The 20,185-nt window shown below is 41.9% G+C and overlaps 1 long non-coding RNA gene across 1 annotated transcript in view; it reads right to left on the bottom strand.

Annotated features, from left to right (window-relative positions):
* Positions 1-20,185, bottom strand: part of LOC117282673 — a 245,500-nt gene that overhangs the window by 94,700 nt on the left and 130,615 nt on the right. Inside the window, exon 3 of the long non-coding RNA XR_004513505.1 lies at positions 13,908-14,025. This is a non-coding gene — a long non-coding RNA (uncharacterized LOC117282673). The remainder of the gene's footprint in view (positions 1-13,907; positions 14,026-20,185) is intronic.

The following is a 20,185-nucleotide window of genomic DNA, read 5'->3' as shown; positions in this document are numbered from 1 at the left end:
AGGGTGTCGCGTGGTCAGCGCAACGGATCCCCACGGCCGTTAATCTCGGTTTTCTAGACCGGCGTTTAAAATTTACAAATCTTAAAATTCAAAAACCTGTTTTTCGTCAGATAACAGAATAAGAGTGATGAGCCCTACTCCTGTGCGTTCCTTCGAAGAACTAGTTTCAAGCCCTGATTCAGGGTTTTATGTCTTCTCTGAGTAGGCGTTCTGTTATTCTGTTACCTGATGGAAACAGAACCACGTGAAGACTGTATTCTGGGATATGTCACATAGCCTGCAGACATTTATAAAAGTTTCGGAGTGACATACTGCTTCCATTTTCAGGGTAAGTAAGCAAGTACTATCGTAGTGCCGTGAGAAACATAAACAAGTTTCCAAAACGGCGTAGTTTGAAGAAACAGTAACCAAAATATAGGTCGGGGAGGCAATGAAGGTGTCCGCAACTTAGCAGAACTTGTACATACAGAGTTAGTTCTGATTACAGTCCTCAAGTCCATTCATTGTCTTTTAATTTCAAGAGTAGAAGAGGTCATGAAGGCATCACGATAATCATGAAGACGAACGTGCACTGCTCCAGTTCTCATGTCCCGGGTTCGATACTCGTACACACAGCCAGCGCAACAAACAGCCTCATTTCACCAGGATGCCATTCAATGTCACTCAACACTATCACTAATAAACTTACACGAGCACTACAGAATGTAAACAAAGGAAGAACATTCAGTCTTCCCACCTGAAGTTCATTCAATGTAGCCTACACATACAAATTCTATCCACAAGTTCCCAGTGTTTCCATTCATTCAAAAGTTTCTTAATGTCATTTTTTTTAAAGTTGCCTCACTGTTTTGGATACGTATTAAATTTAATTTTAATATACTTTCACTTCTGGGTCACTTGCAGTTTTCTGTGCAACTCCCTACGTGTTGATTTCTTCGACCTTGAAGATAGAGTTGATACGTTCCTCGGAAACGTCGGTGAACACACTATCTACATGGCGCCACATCCCAGAAGACTGCTTTCTTAATAGTCACCGCGGTGAAAATCTCAAATCGTATTTATATAAACCCTCCGGGTTCGATCCCGGGTCTGATCAAGTGGGATTTGTGGTGGACAAAGTGGCGCTGGGGCGGGTTTTTTCCCAGTACTTCGGTTTCCCCTGCCAATCTTCATTCCATCAAATTCTCCATCATCATAATCACCCGGGGCAGGTTACTATAGGCCAATCATTGGCCGCCGTGCCGAGTGGACCCAGTTGGAGTCCACCCCCCACTAAGCTAATTATGTAAACCTTGCTTGTATTATAGATAATAGATGTTTCTCAATTCGTGTGAAGCCACATATTATATTAAAATGCTTTTATAAACTTGTATAACTTATATGTTACAAAGTGTGAGGTATTGTTCATCCTATACGCTTATCTTTGCTGCTTAAGGTTCAGTTTATTTATTAAATTATTTCAAAATTTGTCAGTATTTATTTTTTGACATTGTCACGTGTAGGGGTGACTATAGATTGGGTTTATTGACCACTTTCACACAAGACTCATGACTACAAATAATTACAGCGCCATCGCTAGTCTTCACAATTTACAAATCACTACAGCACACGCTAAGTCCTTTCCAATCTGCTGTCTCTTCACTAGTCGTTCCTTGGTAACGGATTTTAACAGTGCTGATTCTTCAGCTTCAGCGCACTTCGTTGCTCGCTGCCTCTCAGCTAACTCGGTTGTCCCAATTGCCCTCTTTATGAAATCTCAGCACGGTCCGCGGAGAAAATAACCGTTTATTGTTGTACTCGAAACTTTTCTGCGGAAACAACCCTGTCCGTAAAGACGTCACTCATCAACCGCTGCGTATTTCCATTCATTAAGAATCTGTTGCCTAGCAGCGGATATTGTTTCGTTGTTTGTTTCGAGGCTGTTGCCCAGTAACGGATCTACACGCTACAATATGTTATAAATTACGTGTTTAAGTGTTTAAAACTACAGTATTACAATACTGATGAAAGAGCGCCCTGAAATTCAAGAGGGAGTCAGCCTTCTTGCTCCTACTTTTTCTCTCTCGTATCTTCCTCCCTACTCCATTAAATCAATGAATTAAGTGCAGTTCTGGACACAGAATTTTGAACTGTGTATATGAAAAATATTACATGATAGTTACCTAGCACATAAGCGTCTCCTACTATATATATGGGGAGCCGGGATAGCTCAGTCGGTATAGCGACTGGCCATGGGCTAGACGGCCGAGAGGTTGGAGTTCGAGTCCCGGTAATGTCAAGAATTGTCTCTTCTCGAAGTCATCCAGACCGTCTCTGGGGTCCATCCAAACTTCTATCCAATGGGTACCTGGGGCTCTTGCCCCGGAGGTAAAGCGGCCGAGACGTGAAGCTGACNCATAATGCATATATGAACACCGTTCAAATACACATAAATGGCTTTTGGTGTAAAGAGTAGAATGAAATATGCAAATTATGGAAAAATACATACGTATCCAAATTTGACTTGAAAAACGACGAGGAAACTAAGAAATATCTCCCATTCTCGAAAGTGCAGTTTCATATCATAGTCCCATGTCTTCCACACGCCCTCGCCCCTTTGGATCTTGTCACGTAGTTCACTGTAGACGGGGTTTTGATTGATAATATAAATTTATTGAACACCTGCAGAAAGTAACTACAAATAACTACAACAGTCTCACTGAGATACACACTGCAAAGATTACTGTAACTACAGCACACATAAAGTCTTCTCTGTCTTCACTAGTCACCTGCTCACGCCGGTTAGCTCGCGGATTTCTTATTGTCTTCTACCCTGAAGATGGAGGCGGTACGTTCCTCCGAAACGTCGGTTAACACAATATCTACATGGTGCCATATCCCAGAAGACTGCTTTCTTCAGGGTTTACATAATATTTCCGAAGTTCTGTCTGTTTCCTCCGCCATGTGAGTGTCAGTGTGGTGGGACGGTATGGCGGTCAAACACGCTGCTGTAAGCAACATTTTTTACCCTGACCACTTCCAAAAAAGGCAGCATAGCTATAACAGATTACTGCTTAATTTGTCAAGCGGTTGGCATATATATACGTACATATGTACGACAGAGATGCTCCAAAGAAGCCGTCAAAAATTTCTCCTGCCGTTGAGAGATTCTATGTTTTTACCTCTTTTTTCCTGTGGTCTAGTGGTCAGAGTTCCTGGCTACAGATTCAGATATTAGGGGTCGATTCCCGGCGCTACCAGATTTTTTTTTCTGAGAATTAATAAGTCTGGAACGGGGTCCTCTCAGCCTCGTGAGAATAATTGAGGAGCTATTTCAAGGAAATAGCGACTCCGGTCTAGAAAACCGAGATTAACGGCCGTGGGGATCCGTTGCGCTGACCACTCGAGACCCTCTATCCGCAGAAGTTGGCACTAACTTCGCGGCGGCGGTCGCTCGGTGGGTATAGTTCACTTTCGGATTAAAACCACGGAGTTTTTATCTCTATTTTCAAACAGCAACTCATCTAACTAGGATGGTTCTCGCGTTCTCTAAGTTCGACTCCATGCCACATTCCCCGGTTTATTTCTTACTTCTTGTTAAGTTTTTCTTCAGACCCATAGGTCATATTATTTTCCTCTTTCTCTATTACAACAAGAAATGTATTTCATCTATTATTATATTTTAATTAATTTTTTCCTTCCAGTGTTCTCGTCTCATTCAAATTATTTCCTTTATTCCTTGCTGTGGTTAATTTTTATCTTCATTTACTGCGTTTCATGTTCTCTCCAAGTTTTTTTTAATTCATATTTCTTTCATTTGGGTAGGGTTCAAGATGGAGGAAATATGCTGCCCCGAAACATAGTTACCCTTTTACAAAAATACTCGGTGCCACAACCCAGTTCACAGTCAGAAAAATCTTCTCCGAGAAAAGTTTCGAAACTTTATTTTTTTTTGTTGGATCTGACGTTTTCACAACTGCGACTGTGAAGTGTGTATAGTCTTCAGTAGTTCAGGGAGAGCATGATGTTTCGAAGGAATATATCGTCTCTGTCTTCAGGATCAAAAGTAAATAAAGGAAGAAACCAGCGGAAGTAAAATGCAGGGTGAGACCTTAGTTTGTTGCCTACTCCTGTTGGTTTCCTTTTTACTTTACTCTTCAAACCTGAAGATGGAGGAAATAAATTATTTATGAACGTCAGACTCTCTTCGAACAACTGGAACAAGGGTTGAAACCCAAATGACCGGGCTTTTTATATTTTCTTAATTACAAAATGCTCGTCCTTCCGTTCTAAGACAGGCCTAAGCCATCCGTTCTCAATTTCGTTCCCTTTTGTTCAAAGGAGGCGCCCCGCAATCTTACGTGCATTCCGCTACTGAAATTGACACTAGTTTCACATGGGAAACTCTAGTCAGAGGAAGGGAAGACACTGTGTGTCTACTTGTTGCAGCCCGCCCGCCAGATGTTGCAATAGGTTGCTGACACCTTGCAAACACTAAGTGCATCAGTTTCAGGGAGGGCTGTAATCCACCGCAAGGCTTTAAGGCCAGTAAAGTGACCCTGCTGAAATCCATGCTTTTCTTAAGGGAGGTTATGTCCTATTAAATAATATTCTTTCCATTAACTTTAAATATACGTATTTTGTTGAGTAGTCAAACGATACAAGGAAAATGCAGTCGGTATAGCGGCTGGCTACGGGGCTGGACGATCGAGGGTCGGATTTCGAGTCCCGGTAGGGCAAGATTTTTTTATGTTCTCCTCTACGTCGAGACCGGTCTGGGTTTCAACCTGCTTCCTATCCAAAGGGTACTGCGGGCTCTTTCCGTGGTGCAAACTGGCTAGGCACTTCTCCAAGAAGTTCTACCGTCTGTATAAAAATGATTACGGAAGAGAAGAAGAGGCCAAGGCCAAATAAAGGGCTGTAGAGCCATTGATGAATGGATGAATGTATAAGAGGTGGTCCTTCTTGGCCCTTGTACCGCGACCTGCAGTGATCTATTGTGCCTAGCCATTGGTGAATGAATGATTGAGACCGGCTGGGGCGTGAAGATAACTAGGATCGAGGTCAAGGATATGTGGATTTATACATCCACTCCCCCTTGCGTCTTCTTGGTGTAGTGCTTAATTAGTTAGACTCAGTGACAAACTTTACTTTTAGCCCTTATATCTACAATTTTTAAATCTCTTACTCCTGTAATAGATTCGGAGAACATCTGTGTCAGATTTCATAACTGTAGAAATTTGCGCATCTGAATTTACAGAAAACCAATGCATTGAGAAGAAAGGGTTCGCGAACCTCCTCTTAATTTTGAATGCAACGAAATTTATTTATTTTTTTAATTCCTTTAGTGGGGTGTGGATTCCAGCTGAGTTCACTCGGCACGGCGGCCAATGATTGGCCTATTTTACCAGACCCGGGTGATTATGATGATGGAGAATTTGGTGGAATGAAGATTGGCAGGGGAAACCGAAGTACTCGGAGATAACTCGCCCTACAGCCACTTTGTCCACCACAAATCACACTTGACCAGATTCCGGGATTGAACCCAGGCCGCCGCGGTGGGAAACCAGCAAATAACCGCTTGAGCTATTGCGCGGACCTGCAATGAAGTTTTCTTTTATTGCTAGTGGGGTGGGACTAAGTCCCTTGTACTGCGGCCACTTCTGGCCTATTGTACCAGCCCCAGATAATAGGTGAGGGTGACTGTGGAGCAACTGGCAGAATGAAGATTGGCAGAGGAAACCGAAGGCGCGGCCTTACAATTAAGTTTACTGGAGCAGATCTATTTGGTGTACCAGATATTTTTGTTTACTGCTTACCACATGTTTCTACTCTTTCATAACGCACTATTCACTAAACTCTTGTGACATCTGGTGATGAAATGCAATAATTGGACAAGCCGCTTTCTTTCGGCCTCTGGTGACATAAATAGCCGGATATTATATCCAGACCAATGGAGAACTGTGGTCTAGAAACCATCTCATGCAGAAATTTATCCGCCCTACCTGACAGATCCAGCCACCGTATTTCCTCCCGCTCATCCGATCACTTATTGGATCTCGGAAGTACATTCTGACCTGTCCCCCATTTTCAATACCCTGAAACTTCATTCAACATGTAAGACCTCAGGTTATCACAGCGGTGGTTATGAACATTTCTATCGTCTGGCATATAACGCCATGTGGTCCTGTGAAAGTCAACCAAAGTTTCGGAGGAACACGATTATCTTATCTTTAAGGTCGAAAAGTAAGCAAAGTAGGAAACTAATAAGAAGTAGCCTGAAGATGGGGGCGATATGTTCCTCTGAAACGTCGACTGACTTTCAACGGACTACAAAGTATTATACTCCAGGAGACAGACTTTTTTAGAATAATTCCATGGCTTTTTCTGCAGCGTGAAACGAATTTTCGTATCACTTTGATCTCTCTCCACGCTGCCTTTCTTTTCCAAATGCAGGCCCAACGATGTTCCAGAGAACATGTGAATACTGGACTGAAGTTCTGGGAAGGACTACGTCGCAGCGGGAAAGTGTTTACAGAACCGCCGCTGCACAACTGCCCACTTCTGGCTCCACTGTTCAGGGGACACAAATACACACCTATTACTGTGACTTCTTCTTCTTCTTCTTCTTCTTCTTCTATGGCGCAACAGCCCGATGTCGGGCCTTGGCCTCCCTTATCAAGCCCCTCCCTTCCTCTCTATCCTGCGTTGCTCTCTTCCGGTTCCTTACGCCCATTAACTTCTTTGCATCTTCTTCCACCGCATCAATCCATCTAGTTCCTGGTTTCCCAGCACGTCTCCTTCCGCCTGTTGTACTATATAATGTTTTCTTTGGGATACGCTCCTTATCCATTCTCTGTACATGCCCAGCCCATTGCAATCTTTTAGCTTTATTGTCATTGAGATCTCTGGCTCCTTATATAATTTGTGTAACTCTTTATTATATCTTATTCTCCATATCCCATTCTCTTTTATTGGTCCATAAATTCGTCACTCTAAAAGAACTAAAAGTTGGCTTGTGAAGACTTAACAAGTAATTAGAAGACTTACGATTTCTGTTCAGCCATCCATGCTACATTTCCCGCCCATCTCTACTCTATGTTAAGAAACCACATTAAAATATTAAAACGGTAGTGTCCTCTTTTAGCTCCAAAGTTTTGATCATATTTATTAAAACATTAAAGATACTGAACTCAAATGCCATTCTCACATGATATATTTTGTCACAATTTTACCTTATTTCGGGTACTATATTTGGACAACCCTATTATACGTAAATCACCACGCCCGCTGTCATTTGTACACTTGCCTAAATTCCGTTCTGCTTGCCTTACCTGTCGCCAAAACTTCCTCATACGTGTATAAACCAGTGGCCCGCAGGCCTCTCTAGTCCGATATAACACTTCAAAGTGTGATCTTTAGGGTGTGGCACTTTAACACCCAGCACGATAATTATCCACTTTTCACCACGAATCATATAAACTTTTAGATGAGAAATCAGAAATGATAATCAGACGATCAAGCATCATCTAACATCTGGGGGGCTCTGAAACATCCACCCACGACATGTGTATATTCGGCGCAAAAGTGAAACACGTTCCAAATGCATATCTGAATACAACACCTCAATAGACGTAACCACCTATGTAAATTTCGAAGGAAACAACTCCTACGCCCCGAATTCAAAAGAAATTTATATATTCTGATCCAGTCTCTTTCTTGCGCTAACTGAAATGACTTTTTCATGTCATTGTTTCTAATTGGGATGGCTGGATCTGTTGATTCCAGACTTACCTAATTACATTTTGGGCCATAGGATAGTACAAGGATTATCTGAATGATGAGACGGTATAGACGTGAGAGGAAGCTGTAGGCTAATGAACGTACTACCTCAGTATTTAAAGAGACGAACCGAGGGATATCACAGAAGACTTGTATTCGTAGGACCTGGGAATCGAACCAGAGATCACCCGAATGTGAAGTATACTCAACGTGATATTAGATCTTGGTTGTTTGATTGGGATTATTTCACTTTTACCCCATGTGGTTGATGTGATCTGTCTTCTGAGTTCACTGGACCGGTTGGTCTTCTGTTGTATCCGCCGAGACGATACGAGATTATATAGAAACAAAGGAGATGGAAATAACAAAGGAAAAAATAAGCGCGGAGTGATTTCGGAGTAAGAAATATTGACATATAAAATGGTGTGACAAGATGGCTGAAAGCCGGAATGGTGGAGCTGAAGCACATGTCAATTGCTGAGCAACGGATCGTAAATAAATTTTCCTTTACAACGAACAACAACGAACGAGTCGTAGCAAGTTGTTAAATACGATATGTTTCATAGCAAAGGATAACACCTAAAAAGCCAAGCCGTTGCTTGGGAATTAACACACGATTTCCGAGGCAATACATTCATGAAGAGCAGTAATGAAACCTTAGAGGCGGTTATTTCTACTAGGGCCACGTGGCAGTTTTAAAAGGGACTTGATTTAAAGCAGTGAGAGATTAGTGAGAGATTATCCTTAGAGATTCGTCAGAAGGAGTTAAATATGTGAGCTGTTATAATTTACTGTAATTGTAAAGAAGTGCCAATAAACTCAATCATCAAATTCAGAACTCATTATAATCAGTCATGCCAACCCCCTATACGTGATAATAGCAATATCCCAACTTCGAGGCACTGGAGTAGTGCCGGGTATTCGTGTTGTCAGTTGCGTGAACAAACTTGGAATCAAGAGCCATTACTATTTCGGGTTAGACGTCTTTCCTCTGTGATAACCCGCCCAGAGACAGTGTTCAGTTCTTTTTATAACTGTATGTAGGCCACGGAATGGTGATCAGTGACAGGGATTTCTGTATTTACATTATCATGTGGAGTTATGACACCGTGAATTCTGGTACATGGTTGGTGGTCTAGTGGTCAGAGTTCCTGGACATAGATCCAGAGGTCCCGGGCTCCATTCCAAGCACTACCAGATTTTCTGAGAAGTTATGGGTCTGGAACGGGGTTCACTCAGCCTCATGTTGATAACTGACGAGCTATTTCAAGGAAATAGCGGCTCCGGTCTAGAAAACCGAAAATAACAGCCGTGGGGATTCGTTGCGCTGACCACGCGACACCCTCTATCCACAAAAGTTGGCACTCTCTTCGCCGACAAGCGGCGGTCGCTCGGTCGGTATAGTTAGCTTGCGGACTACATGCCACGGATATAGTGCCACTATTTAAAAGATTGGAGACAGCACATTCCTCCGAAATGTTAGTAACGACTTATCAGACTAACTGATATGGTAACCGGATGACCACAACCTAAACCCTCAAAATATGTTACCCTTGAGCTTAATAGGGGACTGGAGGTATAACACCACCATTCTCAACCTCGACACTAGATGTATGTGAGTGGTCAGTTTACACCCCTGTCGCTTTAACCCCAAGTAAACAGTCCCGTGGTACCCTTTGTATGCAAGGCTGAATGCGCTCCAGAGCTGGTCTGGACGTAATGGAGAAAAGTCTCTTCTCCCTACCGGGAATCGAACCCCATTCCTCCGTTGTGCAGTCGTAGACTAATCGCTATACCGACTGAGCTATATAGTCTCTTAGTCTAACCATCACACACGTACTTCAATCTCATACAGAAATTTCTGTATCGTAAGTTAGAAATAGACGTCCTGTATGAGCTGATATGTGGATGTGACTTGATCCCTTCTTGCGGCAAGGAGGGTACGCGAAGGAACCGAGAGGGTGTGAAGTGTTCCGTCACCTCAGATGGACGCTGACAGGTTATGATTACCGCGTCGCGACCTGGACGTCAGTAACCGTCACACGCGGCCAGATCCCAATCCGCCCGTTCCTCGTCAGCAAAACGAGAGGGGGAAAGCAAAGTATTTGGAGCGGTTACTCATAACACTCAAACGGCCTCACACGTCCCCTTTACGCTGCCACGCGGAGGAATATTTCTAATAAGTATTCCAAACAGTTAAGGCTTTCAGGAATTAACTGCTTTAATCGTTTATATCCTCAAGTTTCTCGCGTCATGGAGTTTTAAACGCTGGTTGTGGCATATGTCCGGTCTAGAAAACCGTAATTAACAACCGTGGGGGTTCGTTGCGCTGACGACACGACACTCTCTATCCGCAAAAGTTGGCACTAACTTCGCCGACATTCGGCGGTCGCTCGGTCGGTATAGTTCGCTTGCAGACTAAAATCACGGAGTTTGTTTTTTTTTTGTTGTTGTGGCACATGTCTATAGGCTCATTAAGAACACAAATTGAAGACATGTGAGGAAAATGGCTGGGAAAATTTGTGAAATTACGGTTGACAAGAAGAATGAAAGAATTATAAAAGGAAAAAAAATTAAACTTGTAGTTTTCAATTACGTGCAGTACTGATCAAATCAAGAAGAATGGAAATGCCTGGATATGTTACATGAATGGGAAATAAGAACTAAATACATTGTAGCATTTAGACCCATTGCCAAGGCCGCGCCATAGCTCAAGCGGTTACTCGCTGGCTTCCCACCGCCGCGACCCGGGTTCAATCCCTGGTCTGGTCAAGTGGGATTTGTGGTGGACAAAGTGGCGCTGGGGCAGGTTTTCTCCGAGTACTTCGGTTTCCCCTGCCAATCTTCAATCCACCAGTTGCTCAACAATCACCCTCACCTATCATCAGGGGCTGGTACAATATGCCAGAAGTGGCCGAAGTACAAGGGACTTAGTCCCACTAGCAATAAAAAGAAATAGACCCATTGCCAAGTAACAGCTGTGTTAACAAGTGACAGTGCAACAGTCGTTACAAGGGAACTGAGAGTCGTAAGAGGTGGCGGAAAGGGAACCCAGTCCCTGGGGAATAACTGGACCATCCTGCTCCTGGGGGATATATTGACCTGACCTTCCAGGTTGGGGGAGTCTAGAATCTGAGACAGTAAAATATAGTCTTGAGTCCCGGAGGTCTCGGACCCGAGAATGACTGAGATGGTGAGGGCCAATAGCAATTGTAAAAGACAGAGCCGCACTATCTGACAGCAATACAAATCTTGTCTTGGGGTCCCAGACGGGAGTTTGGCACCAAGAGAGACTGGCCTATTGACCGTCGGTCCCAATATAATATTGACTTTGTATTGGAGTCAGTTGATATTTAGAGTTGTGAAAAATGAGAAGCTTGTAGCTGAGGCCTGGGACAATTCGGGAATCCAGAGAAGGGGAACGTCCGCTGTTGGCAGCTGCTACCAAGAAACTACTAGTGCGAGCTTCGTGACTATCCCGGTGATGAAGAATGTAGATTGCGGATTTCTGGATTGTAGCACCGTACAATCTAGGTTTATGTTACACTAATAAATAATAAATTACCTTTTCTTACACAGTTCCTACTATTTCAAGTTACTTTGATTCTGATTCAAATTGCAAGCCGCCATCTTCGCTCGAAACGGAAACATAGAGTGATAGTGGAATGAGATTACGTTTTGCTACAATTCTGCTCTTAGTTGGGGCCAGCTGGCTTCGATATGAATGTGTAAAGGGGGGGAAGGAGTCTGCCATATGGCAGTTGAGGTGCATCTGTAGCCTGCAGATGCCGCCATATGCCGCCCCGAGACTTTCACTCAACCCTTTTTCCGCGGCCCTGACATTCGTGGCTATCCTTCCAATTGAAGAAAACAGCCGTCTGGGATGTGGCACCGTGTAGAAGTGGTGTTAACCGACATTTCGGAGGAACGTATCGCCTCCATCTTCAAGGTAGAAGGAAAAATAAGAAAATCCACACGGTCTCTTCGCTTGCGGATTTTCTTATTTTTCCTTCTACCTTGAAGATGGAGGCGATACGTTCCTCCGAAACGTCGGTTAACACCACTTCTACACGGTGCCACATCCCAGAAGACTACTTTTTTCATAGTCACGCCGTGAAAACCTCAAATCATACATCCTTCCAATTGTTTAACAAGGGCTCTCCTCTGACAATAAAATCAGTGTTATTAAGCGAATTATGGGAAGAAATAGCTACCTTGATTGAGCTCCTTATTTCTAGAGTATTTTAGCCTTAAGTATCATACCTAGAACCCTAGAAGTTCAAATGTGTCTCAAGTTATAGTTTTACACGTAATTTAATTTTGACTCTTGGCTCTTGATGGAAGAATATAAATTATGAGTGTCTAAGAATGGAATACGTACAAAGACATCTGTATGTAGGATAGAAGAAAGGTGGAAAGAAGAGTTTGTATGCAGTAAATGGTTAAGCATAAATGAGGACTTTGCATACAAGAAAACTATAAACTGTACAAACATAGCGAAGTTAAAATAAGTTGGAAAGCACTTATTCAAAACTAGATGCTAATTTGAGAATAGAGCTAGAGGGGCATAAACACTAGTTGAGGTTATATTAACTGAAGATATACGATTAGAAAATTGACTGAGAAAAGAGAAATAAAAATGTTTCAATAGCGATGGTGTTAGAGGCAGTAGCAATAGTAGCTAAATTGATTTGAAATGATGAAAATAGTTATGTATATTACTAATATGTCTGCCGCAAAAGCTTGGTACTATGTAGACACAGATTTACATATTTTAAGAAACATGGTTCAATAAACTCATTTTATTCACTTAATTACATTATTATAAATGAGAACTGATGTAAAGAAAAAATTAGGCAAAATTAGGCTTTGAAGATCTGAGGTTTTCATGGCGGTGGGTATGAAGAAAGCAGTCTTCTGGGATGTGGCGTCGTGTAGATATTGTGTTAACAGACGTTTAGGAGGAACCTATCACCTCCATCTTCAGTGTAGTCTGTTGCACCTGCTCACGCTTGTTGGCTCAAGGATTTCTTCTTGTTTTCTACCTTGAAGATGGAGGCGATACGTTCATCCGAAACGTCGGTTAACACACTATATACACGGCGTCATATCCAAGAAGATGGCTTTCTTCAAAATTAGGCTTGTTCGAAGCCTTAAGGAGACTGCTCCTCGATCGGACAGCCAGAGTGAAACTAGCAACTTACTGGAGCGTCGAGCTTATCTCTTGGGCTACAGTAAATGCAAGCCGAAAGGAGAAACTGCAGGCCGTCTTTGTTAGATTGAATGACTCTGATTCTGGAAACAACAGACTTATAGCCTGACTTTAAGAGGAAAAGGCTGAAGCATGAGAGTTCATCATACTGCTACTCATCTGGTATCCTTATAATTATCAAGTCAAGGGGGAAAATACTCAGAAATACTCAGAATGTGAAATTGTGTGGTTTCAGTTCCCATTATAGTGGTTGAGGTGCTACGCTACAAGCCGAAAGGTCGCTGGTTCAAATCCCGATGAGTTCATTGGATATTTTTCAGTTGACCTAATCCTTCGAGCCGCACTGGGCCTTGGGGTTTACTCAGTCTCTAACAGAAATGAGTACCAGGAATTAAATAATAATTTTCCTGGGGAGTAGAGCACGGCCGGCGCGTAAGGCTGACAACCTTACCGCCATCTTTGAACCGATTGTCTAGATAATGTGGGACCCTCAACATCTCACAACCCTATGGGTGTTCACGGCCTGGTACAGGGATAGCTTTACTTTTTACTTTACTTACTCAGTTTCCATTAATACTGTTCGCTTTAAAAAGTTACATTTGATTGATGTTAGAATTACTCATTTCATTTTTTTCCTAACAGATTTTCCACCCGTAACTTAAAACATCATATTATAGGAACCGTTTACTTTACACTAACTTCGCCGACAAGCGGCGGTCGCTCGGTCGGTATAGTTCCCTTGCGGACTAAAATCACGGAGATTTTTTTTTACTTTATACGTAAGGGTAAATCTACCCATACGCCTTTCTGCCGAGTTTGAAGAAATAGATTTTAATTGGCAGCACGAATTGGTCCTCTCATTCCTTATTTTGGGAGATTTGCTTAAAAGTCCTACAAAGAAATTTTTACTTAATAATTATGTTACTGCACTGACCTGACGTAGATTACAACGTGAAATTTGTAGCTGCATTTTTCATGAACACTGAAATTGCTGTGGTAACATCTGCTTGAAGCGGTTGCACTCCCTCACAAATCTTTGACAGTTTCAAGCACTGAAAGAAAAAGAAATGAAGAAGGGTTAAAATACCTTCCTAAAAGGTAAAAGTAGCAGCGGGTGACCTGCAATTTTTGAAAATGGAACTAGCCATATGTTATGCGCGGGGGTTCATCCCATACGACCAGTCCTTATACACTGAGAGAGAAAAAAGAGGCTTTTAGCTAATTTAGACAGGTACAAACAACATAATATTAAGTTTGTATAAGAAGTTAATGAGACCTGCCGGATGACCCAGAATAAGGTAGTTCAGTCAGGTATTCGAAGAGAGCAGACAGAGAGGTAAGAGAAACAAAAGAAGGATTATAGAAAGAAAATGGCCGCGCCATAGCTCAAGCGGTTATTCGCTGGCTTCCCACTGTGGCGGCCTGGGTTCGATCCCGGGTCTGGTCAAGTGGGATCTGTGGTGGACAAAGTGGCGCTGGGGCAGGTTTTCTCCGAGTACTTCGGTTTCCCCTGCCAATCTTCATTCCACCAATTGCTCCACAGTCACCCTCACCTATCGTCTGGGGCTGGTACAATGGGCCAGAAGTGGCCGCAGTACAAGGGACTTAGCCCCCCCCCCCACTAGCAATAAAAAATGGAAAAAAGAGAAGAGTTTTCACATTTTTCGTCTGTCGATCTATAAGCAACAGAAACTGTGTTAGAAGAGAACAACGAAAAATTTAATAGTCTTATTCTTTGAACGAAAATCGAAGTTACGTTGTTAAAAACTAGACCCACTGGAGAGACAAGAGAACAAGTGCTTAAGTGAGAGTCAATGGCAAAAGAATGCTTCATTCTAACCACTTTATTAGAACGTCAAGAAAGAAGAAATATACCCGTAGATTCTACTCGGAGTGTAAGATATAGGAAGACGAAAATATAGCTCTAAAATCTGAGCAGTACATCCATCCAACTAACTATCCGTCCGTCCGTCTGTCCGTCTAGCTATTTAATGTTAAATTATTTGACAAGAGGTTTCTAAATTGCCTGTATTGGAGTTGAAATAAATAAATAGGTGATAACGAACGCCAAGTAATTAAAATTTTGAAAGAGATCGATCGTGACCTATTTTAAGATTCTATCTCTGGTAGTAGCCCTAGTAAGTGAAGAAAACCAAGAAAATTTTTATTCTGAATAATCGTTAAATCTGATAGGATTCAAATCTGGTACATCACAAATAAAATTTGAAAACTTTATCGCTATTCCAGGTTCCTCTCTCGTGGTTCGATTAAAATCGATATAATGTGGGTAAACATGTATGGAGTAGGAATAAGGAATAGTCGAGATGAAGGACAGTGCTTCACATAATTACAAGTATATTTTTCTTCATATCATTTCAAGGAACCCTAAAGGGTGGCTTTTTCCTTAAAGTTTAAATATATAAACATGTTCTATATACACTTTCAGCTCAATGTGACATAAACGCTATGCTCTGAAAACAATATCTCTTTCCCTCTAGCACCAATTCTTAACCTCAGCACTAGACTGAAGTCATTGGCCAGCTTTTACACTCCGATAGCTTAACCCCAAGGGAAAGAGACCCCATTTACTCTTTAGCAGGACCCAAGGTCCGGTCTGAACCCTGTGGATAGATCTGTCCCCCCTGCCGGGGAAGAAACCTCGATTTCTCGGTTATCCAGCCCGTAGCCAAGTCACTGTATCGACTGAGCTGTCGTCAGTCCAAAAGAAAACAGGTCACTGGAGACTAACCCCCACAAAATTCCAATTTATCACCCCGTCCGGCAGTCGCTGACACACCTGACCTCGAACACATCAGCACAATAGACGTTCATTTGTTAGTACGCTGTTTATAATTTCATGGTTGGTGATGTACATGTCAGATTCTGTCTTCAATCTCGTTAACATGTTACAAACAGCTGAGTGTCGCTTAGCGGGGATTCCTCATTCACATACCGGGACTAACGCCATCTTAATTCGCCCCAAGCGTCATGATACTGTATTTTATTTATGTGCAAGAAATCAACACCAAACTCATAACTAGTATATATCATAAGCTGACAGCGCGTTGTATGAGGCGGCGAAGTGAGTTTGATTGTGTCAAGACACAGAGAGAGAAAGAGCTATGTTTCCTAGAAAGTAATTCGTACCTCCAGTTTACATTCCTCAACTAAAGAATACTTCGTATATAAGAATTGCAAATAAAATGGAACACACGGTTTCTGCTGTCTCATATTACTGCTTGTCGCATTCTTTCTGCAAAATCACTCCATTTTCGAGGTCTGTGTACAGTTTTTGCTAATCGAATATGACTTACGCTGAAAAGTTGTTAAGTAAAGTAAAGTAAAGATATCCCTGTAACAGGCCGTGGAGGCCCATAGGGTTGTGAGATGTTGAGGGTCCTACATTATCTAGACAATCGGCTCACAGATGGCTGTGAGATTGTCAGCCTTACACGTCGGCTCCCCTTTACACCCCAGGAAGATTCCTGGTACTCATTTCTGTTAGAGGCCGAGTCGACCCATAGTGCATCTGGAAGGATTAGGTCATTTGTAGAAATCCAATGACCTCATCGGGACTTGAACCCGCGACCTTCTGGCTTGTAGCATAGTGCCTCAACCAACTACGCTACCGCGTGCCCCGAAATACTGTTATCCTTACCAAAAGGACAACCAGATGTAAGACTATCCTTTATCATCTATTCCCGACTGGATACTCATATACAACTTCTTGAACTACCCTATAGCATTAATATTCTTCAAGAAACAATTTCACCTATTCTTAAACACGAAGTCATGAAGACATATAGAGAGTAGAGGCATATTCAACTAATTTTAAAACCTCAGCAAAGTACATAAGATCTAAAAATTTGTGACGATGGTATATTGCTACAAGTATTATGTTTTTGGACATTATCCATCGTCTTGTCCGGGTCCGGAGGTAGGGACTAGCTCTATCTACTGGGCCCAATTGAGTAGGTTTTACCTGAGAATGGGGACAGAATCCAGTCTCCGAAACGTTGTGTTTTTAAAAAGGAAACAGGACGGTTGAAGAAATAGACAAGACGATGGATAATGTCCAAAAACGTAATACTCAGCAATGTAGATGGAGATGAATAGTTAGCTTCACGCTCCGTCCGATTTACACCCTACAAAACGGAGTCGGTTTACACAGGATATGTATTAGATCGTACTCAAAGTCAATTTTGATGCGGTGGAAAAAGGGGAATTTCCCTGTCCCCACCGGCAATTGAACCCAGTTCGTTCATACCGGAACCAGTCACTTTAGCTCTTCCGGCTCACCTTAAGGGGCGTTGGGGTAATGTGGGCATGTAGCATAATGAGGAAGACCAGCAATATAGAAATTGTAGGGAAATTTGGTGGGAATATCTCACGTGAATATTATAGAGAATGTGAATATGAGAGAAACATCGAAGGAGAAATAAAAAAAAAACAAGAACTTCTGGGAAGAACTAATAGTTAACCCCCCTCTGATGTGACATTGACCGCATAAAAACGATGCCTCCAAAAACTCTTTCTTGTCGCCGGAATGACATTAAGGGGATACACAAACACACAACAAGGCAATCTCATAAGCCTACACTTTTTTTTTTTTTTTTTCAAAATAAGGAAAGTAGGCGCAAGAGGGAAGGAATAAGAACAGAAATCACTACAGAAGAGAATAGCAGGAAGGAAGGAAGAAGACAAGAGAAGGATAATAAAAAAAGTAAAGATATCCCCGTAACAGGACTTGGAGACCCATAGGTTTGTGAGACGTCGAGGTTCCCACATTGTATCTAGAAAATCGGCTCACAGATGGCAGTAAGGTTGTCAGCTTTACACCCCGGGGGCCCTTTACCCCTCAGGAAGATTTCAGGTACTCAGTTCTGTTAGAGGCTGAGTCGACTCCATGGATATATTGCTGCTGGAAGGATTAGGTCAATTTAAAAATCCAGTGACTTCAACGGGAATTGATCTCGCGACTTTCCGGCTTGCAGCATAGTGCCTCAACCAACTACGCTAACGCGTGCCTCCTAGGACAGAGAGCGTATGAGTATTTATTTTTCAGGACAGTTTCCACGGCGAACCCTCTAGTTCACAGCAATTAGTAACCACCTCTTTCATTCCTTCTGTTTTATCATATATCACCCTGTCTCCTGGCACTACCATGAGAATACATTTACAGCTGCAGCACCACAGGTGGGAGTATGAACTTTCCAACCGCAGAAGAATATATAAGGTCGAATTTTTCCAATACTCATTGAAACAGAGTTACTCTTCTAACGGCAATATGCAGTAAACAGTAGTAGTGTGTTTTTTTCCTGTAAAAAGACGCATAATGTGGAGGTCGTTCATTCACACTTTCCATCTCAAACTACTCCACAGACTTCGATGGAATTTTGTGTTGATTGTCTGTAGAAGAAAGCACCAGGAATATTTAATTTTCTGATATTCGATTGTCTTACTACGGTGTTAATTATGAAGATATGAAGTCTGATAAATACATATGAAAATTTCGGGGGAATCTGCTGCCTCAGTCTTCATGGTAAGGCATGGCGTCATATCCACAATGATCCAACAGTTATAATTTAATTTTGGCTAGATTTACTTCAAACTTTATATTCAGTTGAAATCGAATTTCGTCGTTTTTTTCAAAAGCAGCTAGTGGGAATTAGATATTAGGCTTACATGATACAGACTGTGCGCGTCATTGGTGGGCGGCGTTCCTTCGAAATATTTGATCTATGAGGCTCATATATATAGAGGTAATAAGGTAAAACTTTATCTATAACAGGTCGTAGAGGCCTATAAGTTTATGAGACTTCGAAACAGGTTTGCCCCGACTACTTCGGTTTCCCTTACCAATTCTCATTCCGCCAACTACTACATAATGAGGCTGATATTATAGACGCAGTAATAGCCCATGTACAAAGAAGATTCTTATTCAAGCCACGCAATAATAACACGTCTATAAGTATTGGTAAAATGACAAATTTTGATTAAAAAGAAAAGTCGTTATGTGACAGAAATTGGCAAATCTTGTAATCACATACACTGATTTAGGGTAATTAAGGAAATGCTGTTACTTCACACGACACAGGAGAGAATTATGTAGCATTAAACGACGCCAAAATGCGCATAGCCCCTTTGCAGAGGACACACTGAGAACTAAGTCTTAACATCTGTGCTTCTGGAGGCAGTTTATGAAGCTCACGTATGTGGTGCGACTTGTAAAACTACTTATCTGTTTTGATGAGATCAAAAGAAGGCGCAGTTCTGAGAAACCTTTTCAAATTAAGCTTTAATTGTATCGTCACTTCTGTTCTCAAGAGCACAACATCTGAAGAGGGAAAGAAAATAGATGACATGTTTCTATGGAGGGAACAGGCAATATTACCAATAATTTTCAGAGAAAGATGAAGCAGAGGAAAGAGCAGGAGATACTTTAATATGGTAAAAAGATCGAATTTCTTGCCCGGTTGTTCTGCTCATGTGACCTTCATATACTTTCTTCAATGGAACAGCGTATTGGGGTTTCTTGCGGACTTTAGTACAAAAGCGAAACGACATGGATAAATTTTTTGTTGTTAACAGTTAATATTCTTTACTTACTTACTTACACATGGAGCTGAGCCCTTCTTGAGGAGCTGTCAATTCTGCAGCTACTCAAGAATTTCCCAGCGTTTTATGGAACCCGAAGGTTAATCACAGTATTCACAAGAGCCCTCCACTGTTCCCTATCCTGAGCCAGATCTGTCCAATCCATACCATCCCATCCAAGTTAATATGTCTTAAAATTTGCTACATGTGTAAAAATGTAATGTTTGAAGAATGAAGTTCATCTTAATAAATATTTAAAAATTAGTTTAATATCTGACAGAAAACAGGCCGTATCTCCATTACACAAATCAACTGATTCATTGTGTTTAAGGAAATAATATTTAAAGTAAGTAAAAAATTGTAAGATTTGAGGTCTGTTGCACCTGCTCTGCTGGTTCGTTAGCCGATTTCTTCTTGTTTTCTACCCTGAAGATGGAGGCGATACGTTCCTCCGAAATCTCTGTTAACACAATTTCTACACGGCGTCACATCCCAGAAGACGGCTTTCTTCATAAGTCTAAAATTGTCTGCTGTCTCTTTCCTGCTGTTTTCTTGCTCGACTTAGTTCGATACTGAAAGTGGAGATGAACGCTTCTCCGAAACCTCGGTTGAATT

This window comes from Cryptotermes secundus, unplaced genomic scaffold (genome assembly GCF_002891405.2).
Source record: "Cryptotermes secundus unplaced genomic scaffold, Csec_1.0 scaffold70, whole genome shotgun sequence".
NCBI classification, from domain to species: domain Eukaryota; kingdom Metazoa; phylum Arthropoda; class Insecta; order Blattodea; family Kalotermitidae; genus Cryptotermes; species Cryptotermes secundus.
This window is presented reverse-complemented; position numbering and strand designations above follow the sequence as displayed.